Consider the following 9,176-nt stretch of genomic DNA (forward strand, 5'->3'; position numbering starts at 1 on the left):
AAAACAAGCTGCCGCTCAGGAGGTTTTTTTTTGCCCGTCTCACCTATTTTTCTAACTTCTTGGACTTCACAAGTGTTTAAGGCAGCATCCGAGTGCATTTTGGTGCAAGCAGCAGGTCTGTGGGCACCCTGGACAGGCACAAGGATCACCCACGGCTCTCTGCAGCCCAGCGAAGCACACGCACCCTGACCAGGGGGAGGCACTTGCTGGTTTTCTTGGACGGTTCTTGTTTCCTATCCCCCTGGAAAACAAACCAGCGAATCCATGAAATGACTCACCAAAGCGAGGGCAGGTCGAATTACACGGTACGGCTCGCCTTGCCGAGATGTTTTGAATTAACAGAATTAGCTAATTGGGCCAGCTCCCCGCTGTCCTGCAATTACCAGCTCCGAGGCTGGGGGGGTGGGAGCAGCCGGCAGGATTTGTCCCGCTCCCAACCCGCAGGAGCCTCGGGAGAGAGGATGAGGGATGCTCAGCAGATGCCAGAGGCCGTGCAGGGCACGATGCGTCCTTGTTTCAAAAAGAAGCCCAACAAATGCCCCTCCTGGCAGCGTGCAGCAAGCAGTCCTGGTTTGGTACAGATGCTGTACGGTTCTTTTCCAAGTGCTCTTCGCTGAAGGAAGCGGTTCCCTCCCTCTCTGGGGTAAGACTGAGACACACCGGCAAGCTGCTGCAAAAACAAGTGATGTGCCGTGGCAAATCGGTTCCCCCGCGCCTTTTTTTTTCCAGCTACAGCAGCTCTGCAAGCCCGCCTGGCCTGGTGGGAGAGACAAACACCAGCCAGACGGTCCTGTGTGGGGAGAGGGCAGTGCTGGAGCAGCACGGAACAAAAATAACCCTTTTTTTCCCCCCACAATATATTTTATTTCCCCGTTTGCAAAAGCAGGCGAAGGGCTGACAAAGCGGGCAGCACGGAAAGCAGGATTAGGGCAGGCTGGGGAGCTCCTCTGCTCAGCACCGCCAGCAGCCGGGCCCAGGGGAGCTGTTCCTGACAGGTTTCTGGGCTTTCATTCAATTTGCAAATTAATTTCACTGTTCTCGGTTGCGTGAAGTGACTCTGGCATGTACCTGTGACTGAGACTGGGGAAACATCCAGGTTTTGAGGGAGTTGCAATGAAATTGCGAAATCCCTTAAGCTTATTAGTAAGTAACGGTGTCAGCTTTCGCTGCAGAGGGCTGGAGGAGCAAAAGCACTTTAATTTTCCTAAAAGGTCCATGTAACACAACGCCTTGCTTGCTTAGTCCAGTACAAATGATAGATGACTCCTTTCCAAGGAAAGCTTGAAGTTATTTTCCAACAAACTGACTTTTTTCTTCATTGTTCCTTCTCATATCTCTGGACCCAGGCTAAGGGATTTTAAGCTAAAAATATTTGGAGCACTAAAAGTTGCGCGAAGCAGCCCCAAGGTGTGAGGTGCAGAGAGTCACATCTGCAGGATTTTTGCGGTAATCGGGGGAGAAATCAGCTGCAATAAACTTTATTTGTGCACTGCTGCACGGCCTTCCCACGGAGACCATGCCATGAATCAAAAGAGCAACGAAAATGTCGGCGTCCCCTTCAGGTCCTGCGAAACGGGAGCAAAGCCGTGGGGTCCCGCCGGGCCAGGCTGCCAAGAGCTGTGCCCACCATGGTGTTTCTGCCCGAGCTGAGACATTTTGGGACCGGGGACGGAGATTTGGTGGCCAAAAGCAGCCGTGTCCTGGTGCTGTGTCACCAGTTTGGAGCGATTTCACTTTTTGCTTGGAAACACCCCAGCCTGCCAGCTTTCCCTGCGGCCGAAGGGAGCCAGCACAGGGACAGCTGCGAGTTTTGCTGATCTGGGACAGATCCAGCCTTCCCCTTGGCAAAGCCTCGGGAGGTGGAGTCGGCTGCTTGGTTTCTGGGAGGAACCGAAAGCCCCAGTGGAAATCGCGGCACGGGAGGAATTCACCCTCCCGTGCGCTTTCACCTGAGCTTCATGCGTCAGGGACCGGTCTTTGAAACCACGATAACAACCACCGAGAGCAAATGCAGGTAGTTGAGCAGCGTTAGGATCGGCGACTACCAGCAATAGCCTCATTTTTCTGGTTTATTAGAAGGACAGGCAGGGTGTAATTGGGAGCGCGGCTCATACCTCTTCCCCGCGGTGCCTTTCACTGGGGGAATTATTAAGCAATCCAAGCAGCCCATGCACAAGCCATTTGTTTTGCTCTGTTTTTTTTCTCCCACTCTTTTTATTTTGTTTATTTATTTTCTTTTACATGAGCCTTTGGGTACATAATGCTAAAAATGTTATTAAGAAGCCATTGACCATACATGCCCTGCAGATTTTTCTGATAAAAGCAGCTGCCGATCGCTTTGCAGAAAGGGAGAGCGAGTACAAGGGCAGCTGAAAATATATTCCCGGCAAGAGTGAGTGGAGTTGCTAAAGGAAAGGCCTTCGGTCTGGCAGCGTCATCCGTTGTCTCTGGCACGACTGCTGGAGACCTGCAGGGACACCGGGTGCCCGCGGGGGTCTCTGGCTTGCAGGCGGCTCCTGTCTGCGGGCGGTGGACGTGGATGAGAAGAGTGTGGCCTCGAAGCTTTCTGAGCAACTCACGTGGGGAGGGATAACGGCTGGAGGGGGGGGCAAAAAGATGTCTCGCCTGGATCTCTTTTTGTCATCTTAAAAGGGAAGAGGGCGTGATGTGGTGACCGCGGAGCTGTCCATGTGGCAGAGACGTCCCCTTCCCACATCCTTGCTGGGACTTACGTAGCTTGGCTTTCCTCCTTCATCGCCTTCAACCCAAATTTTGTGACGCAGCTGGTCCTTGCTGATGGACGACCAAGTAAACAACTGCTGGATCCTGTCCTGCCCTGGCACGAGGACTGCTGAAATGCCCCCGAAAACAGGAGGCAGGCTCGCAGCCGGCTTGGGCGCCAACAGACGCACAGACGAGCACTGGGAGCACATTTTCGGATCAGATGCAGAGGCCCAGAGCTGGCTGCTCAGCCCGCAGATTTAAAGCAAGCTGCTGCCAGCTGTAGTTCAAGGGCATCGCTGTTTGCATGTTTTAATAGAGAGAAATCCTGCTGGATCCCTGCGTCGGGTTTCTGCAGATGGAGCAGTCCGTGCGGCCGTGTGGGCTGAGCTGCGTTACCCGATCATCACAAAAATGTAACGAGAGCTGGGTTAAAAAGCTCCGTCACCCTTCCAAGGGGCTGCTGGATGCTCTGCACCAAAGCCTGGGGTTGTTATTTTCCCTCTGGCTGCAAATCGCTCTGAGCAACAGCTTGTGAACACCGCTCCAGCAGGCGAAGCGCAGCCCCGGGGCGGCGATATTCCCCCGGCGCCTCGGCTGGTGGGGGGGCTCACCTCTCCCCACTGGTGCTGGAGGATGGTGCTGGTGTTAGAGGGTGGAGGTTGTGGGATTTTGGGGAAGAAGACGTGCAGATGTTGCTTGGCTGAGCGCCCAGGGCAAAGCGGTGCCAGCCCCGGCTCCAGAGTTGTCCTCCACGTGCCTCGTGCTGCAGTGGGAGGGAGATCGTTAGCTCTGATTAGGACATTTGCTATTCCAATGAGGCTTTTCATTTCCATCCTGGCTTCTCTTCTGCATATTTGATGCTGTTCTCAACCGAGAGAGCGCAAATGTTAAGATGTTGGAATAATATTGCCCCGAGGTTCGTACATTAATGACAAGAATTATCACCATCTGAGTAGTTCAGGACTTAACAAAAGGTACAAAACAATTAAGCTGTGATTAACAGTCAAGTGTTGCCGTAATTACAGAGCTGGGTTTTGTGGCACTGTTTGTTGCCTTTTCGAAAATAGAAGAAATCCAGTTGCAGGGACTGGTTTACTTAAAAAATCTACCGGTGATGGGGAGGCAGAGAGGGCACTCAGAGCTCAGCCCTGTGATGTGATGGGGAAACCGGGGCTTGGAGTGGATCTACAGGCTCAGAAATGTACATTTATGTGATGATTTGGTGCCAGGGACTGCTAAATAGGAACAAAAGCTTTAAAGGATGCTTTTTCTGGCGCCCAGCACGGCAGAGCCCTGTAAGCTCGCTGCTGCCCAGCCCTTCCTGGCGCAGGAGCAGCCCCTCGATGCTCCCAGCGTGGGAGCAGGAGCGGGTTTTGCACGGGGAAACAGCTCTCTGAGCAGAAGGGGACGTAACTTCGGTTTTTACATACAAAGACTTCCGAAAGCAATTTTCAGAATTAAATAAGAGTGAGGCAATTAGATTAGAGCAGCAGGGAGGAGAGATTAAAAGGTTTAGACAAAAGGCATCCGTTGCTGCGAAGAGGGAGGCAGCAGCCACGGAGGCTGGAGCTGGGGGCTCGTTCCTGCCCACGAGGCTGGGGACAGCGGAGACCTGTGGTCATCCCGGTGTCAGTCTGTAAAGATCTGTCGAATGTACGGAAGGGGAAGCTGGGATAAATCACGAAGAGTTTAATTATGGGTAGTGCCATAAATATTGCCACTTGCCTCCTGGGGGGTTAAATCGGGTCTGTTTTCCCTCCTGCCAGCAGCAGCAGAAGAGGCACAGCCGTTTCCTAAAGCTGTGTCGTGTTTGGGGCAGGCAAGTCCCAGGGGAAGCTGGAGGCTCGGTGGGGCCGCGCCGCTCCTGGGGTCCCTGGCAGGTTGTTTATCAGCAACGAGGAATCAGAAGTGATTCGTTTTTACTAAAGGATGTTAATTCAGATCCTAAAGGGGATTAATTAGCTGAAACGGCCTTACTGTATGCAAGCTGATAATGGCCTTCTGGGTGCAGTGCTTCAGGCTGCAGATGGCTTTGGGAGCAGGAAGGGGCCCGAAATAGCAGCACGTTGGTACCCATGGCTATTTGGCTCCTCCTTGATATATTTTTTTTTCTAGGGTTAAGTCTGTTCAGCCTTGCCTTTCCTAGCTCCCACGAGCTACTCTTTGGTCCCCTTCCAAAACCTCGACATACTCCTGCCTAGCCCTTTTCACACCATATTTCCCCCCGGTGTCACCGTGGGGCTGCGGAGCCTTTCTTGCAGGAGACAGCACCACCAGTTAGGGACCAGCTCCCATTTGTTCAGGACACTGCTAGACAAGGACAGAGAAATACATAAAATCAGAAAATACATAGGCAGCGTGGCCACAAATCACTCTGCTCCTCTTGGCAGAGGAGTTAACTATTGAAGAAAATTGGGCAATTGGTGTTGCTGCCAGATGTACAATGCTTTCGGACGGACAAGGTGGCAGAGCTAATTTTCGATCCCGCTGGGATGGAGAAAGCTGTAAATTACGAGGGATGGAAAATGCCACAATAGAGAGATGAATAGAGGGGAAAAAATTGGTTTCTTCCCTTGAAAGATTTCTAGTGATATAAAAGAGACCTTTTAGCTTGGAGCTAAAAAAGGACCAACCACCTTACTTGTATTCCATGACTGCTCACTTGCTGTTGGCACAAATAAAGCAGGCACCCCTTATCGCTGATGTACACCTGAGAAAGAGAAAAACCTATGCCTTTATTTCCCCCCTCCCAGTTCCTTTTAGGTGTAGCAAGCTCCACTGCCTCTCCCACAGCATCAGCTCATGCATCGGCCAAAGCTCTTTGACGAAGTCATTTGCAAAAAAAAAACCTCAAGAAAGAGCAAAGTGGGCATAAAATGGGGCTGCCACGGGACAACAGAGCAGAGGGGACCTGTTCGCCCGTGGAGCTGGGATCTACCAAGTTATCTCAGCTCTGTTTGTTATGTCTGGGTCATTTGGAGTGTTTCTCTCCCTCATGTCCATGGGGGCTGTCGGTGGGGGGCCAGCACCCCAGGGGCTGGTGGTGCCTGCCTGGCAGCAGGACCTGGATGGAGGTGGCACTTATGGGGACGATGCGTCCTGTGGGGATCTTGTCCCCCAGGAGCATCAGGAATGAATAGCTGGGTGAATGGAAAACTCTTGAAATAACCACAAAAATACAAGCTAAACCCAGCAATCAGGCATCTCCCAGCATGGGAACAGCCTGGGAAGCAGCTCTGATTTACACCGGAGGCTCCAGCCAGCGGCGTTTCTAACTGAGCCCCCAGCACTTAGTTTCCTTCTTTCTCCTGCAGTGACTTGAGCTGTTTACCGAGAAGAGAAATGTAATTTAAAAAGAATATTACCAAATGGATGTGCTTTAAGGCAGGTGGTCAGAAACCTGCGCTGAGCAGAGAGGCAGCTCTGAAGTGGCCGATCTCGGAGAGCCCGGAGCATCTCCCCCAGGCAATGCCTGCCTGCTGCTGTGGGCTGTCAGGACACGGCTGCTCTTACTGCCAGGGGGACTAAAAGGGTTTTATTTATCTTTGCTTTTTCCAAAGGACGACAGAAAAAGTACCAGGCAACAAAGCTTTTACTTCTTAGCCCGTTGTGTAATGCAGAGACCATTTGTGATTAATAAAAGGTGACCTCAGCTTGGGGAAGCTGGAATTAAGGCCACATGAAAAATTGATTTTTTTCCTGCCTTTATGGGTGGCTCCAGAAGGACCGAGTGCTAATTTCATTTGGGGTTCATTTACAAAGGTAGGTTTTCTGAAGTGTAGGCTGCTTTTTCCTTACGTAACGTGAAAGAATAACCTTAGCAAGGAGATGGCTTCAAAAGGCCGGCATCTTCTGTGCATTATGAACCCTAAAGAGGCAGAAAATACTGACTTTGCTGGGTGATTTTGGTGGTGTATTTGGGACACAGGGCTGGGGGGTTGCAAGACGCTGCTCTCCTTTCCTTTGAGAGTGCCTTGGCAGCAGCATGACCACAGGGTTCCTGCCATCAGCTCCTTGCTGAAGGTAAAAGCCAGAAGACAGAGTGTGGTTTGGGTTTGATCTGTATTTATGTTAGGTCCTAAAATTCCTTCAGGCCATGATGATCCTTCCTGCTGGACTTCTGGGTACAAAGTTTTAACTGTTAGTGTCAGCTTTTAGCATCTTATACTGGAGTCCATGCTGTAGGATTAAAAACTGTACTGGAAACAATTTTGTTGCGAGCAAGTTATTAAAGATTGAGTGATGGCAGAAGATCCCATAAAAGCAGTGTAAATAGTTTAATACAAACGTAAATATTGAAGTGTCAAGCAGAAGTATATGAGAAAGACAGTCCCTGAATGGTATGAGGAGTAATAAATATTATATTTCAATACATTCATTTAAAAGGATTCTGCCGAATTTAATTCAGAACTCGTGGTTAGGTATATAGGGAAATAACAGCTACAAGTCATCCAAAAAAAAAAAAAAGTTGTTTTTTCACTTTTTGCCTCTGAATTTTCAAAAGTAGCCGAGGAGGTCTGGATGTGGAACAAAAGGGAACACGGCATGTGGCGGCTGAAGACGTGATCCTGATCCCCACAACACCTTGCACACGGTCAGGGCCGTGTGCTGGATGAGCTCCAGCCCCAAGCACCCGAGTTTTACCACTGCTGTACGTTAAACCGATTCCGGTTGTTTCGGGTCTTGTAGTTGTGCCCGGTAAATAACTGCTCATTGAGCTGTGCAGTTTTCTATTCCTTTGTCTGGACGATGAGGGTCAAGGATGTTGAAGTGAGAGAAGCTCTCGGGAAGCATGGAGAGATGGGAGCGGAGGCATTTCGTTGCACGCAAGCCCTGCAGCAGGGAAGAGCTCTCGCTGCCCAAACCAAAGCTTCCTGAGCTCTGAAGCTGGGAACTTCAAAACCAGCGAATTGCAGAGTCCCCGAGCTCCTCTAGAAGGGCCATTTCTCACAGCAGTTTTAAAAACAAATCTAATGGATGTCGGAGAAATAAAACACCCAAAGACAGGCAATGGCTCTGTGCATTAAAACAGCTTTTCTCTGGGTGTTTTCTGGCTTGGTCCCACTGCTCCTGCACAGCTCAGCCCACCCAGGTCCCGCACACACTCTGCTGAGCTGCTTTCTTTACTGGTGGAAGCTTTACCTGCCCATTTGGAGAGCTAAAATGTTATTTGCTTCATGTTTAGCAATCCGAAATTTTCCTTGTCTCCTGCACAGAGCAACAAACATTTACTCATTCCCGGGCTTTGACCTAATTCCTGGCCATAAATATTCAGATTTCTGCAAGGGAGCAGAGAAGAAATGACAAAGCAGAAGCCGTGATCAAATGACACAGACGTGAAGCAGCCTTTAATTGATTTGCTTTTGTCAGACATAATTAAGTCCTGCATTTCATTGCAGCTCTTGGCTCGCATTCAGATCTCAAGAAGTCTTTGGTGATAAGGAGCATTTTGGCTTCAAATAAGACTGATGGGCCCTTGCCACAGCTTGCACAGGAGGCATGGCATTTTCTGTTGTATTGGCTGAAAGTAAAGCCGTGATGCACAGCCAAAACCCAGCTTTTTGATTGCAATGAAGTGCCAAAATGTCACTCCTCCTTCTGTGCTTCTTGCTTGCATATTCCTTCCCCTTCTGTGTGCATCAGTCGCTTCGTGGTTTGTCAGCCCTGGGTGGACTCAGCTGCCCGCCCTCTCTGGCAAAGCTTGAGCACTTGCTTAAGCACATGCTGAAATCTCACTTTTTTTCTTTTTTTTTTTTTTTCTTTCTTTTTTTTTTTTTTTTTTTCCTGCATAGAAATGTGCTTCAGCACGTATCTAAGTGCTTCATTCAACTCAGCTTCGTTGAGGCTCATGGACCATGTCCTGCGCCCACAAAGCCCATGCCAGCAGACCTGTTCTGTTTTGCTGGGAACAGAATGAAGAATTTGGAATCCTTTATCTGCTCCTCGTCTTCCAGAACCAAGCAGTTCTGTTTCCCTGACGTTTGAAAGAAAATACAATTTTAAAAAAGCAATTTTGCAGTATAATGAAGAAGCTGGGTGAATGGTTTGGGTGGCAAAACCCAAACCAGTCCATATTACATTCTATTAGCTCCATTAGGTGTGAGGCAAGGTCCTGCCTTGAGCCCAGCTGTGAAGGCTGCTGTAAGGTTTTCATAACTCCTGGCAAAGGAAAAAAAAAAAACAACTTTAAAACCTTCCTTTGCCTAGCTCTCTTTCTTTCTGTTGTATTATTTAATCTCACCTTCGCTCAGCAGAGTTCTTATGTGCTGAAAGGAAATGAAATCTCTGCCGTGTTATTATTGCTCTCTGCTTAGATAAATAACATTGTGCTGAATTCAAAAGCACACAGGCTTTTTCCTTCCAAACGCGCGGCTCTAATAGTGGGAAGTGCTCTCAGGCGTCGCAGAAAAATCTTCACATCTCCACTTTGGAACTGAATCCTTTACAAGCAG

General features: G+C 49.6%; 1 long non-coding RNA gene across 1 annotated transcript in view; it reads right to left on the bottom strand.

The window, feature by feature from the left end:
- The window catches only part of LOC310882822, a 14,653-nt gene extending 6,169 nt beyond the window's left edge, over positions 1-8,484 (bottom strand). Inside the window, exon 1 of the long non-coding RNA XR_014573151.1 lies at positions 44-8,484. This is a non-coding gene — a long non-coding RNA (uncharacterized lncRNA). The remainder of the gene's footprint in view (positions 1-43) is intronic.
- Positions 8,485-9,176: the final 692 nt, after the last annotated feature.

The sequence above is a fragment of the Anser anser genome (assembly GCF_964211835.1).
Source record: "Anser anser genome assembly, chromosome: 16".
Taxonomy (NCBI): Eukaryota; Metazoa; Chordata; class Aves; order Anseriformes; family Anatidae; genus Anser; species Anser anser.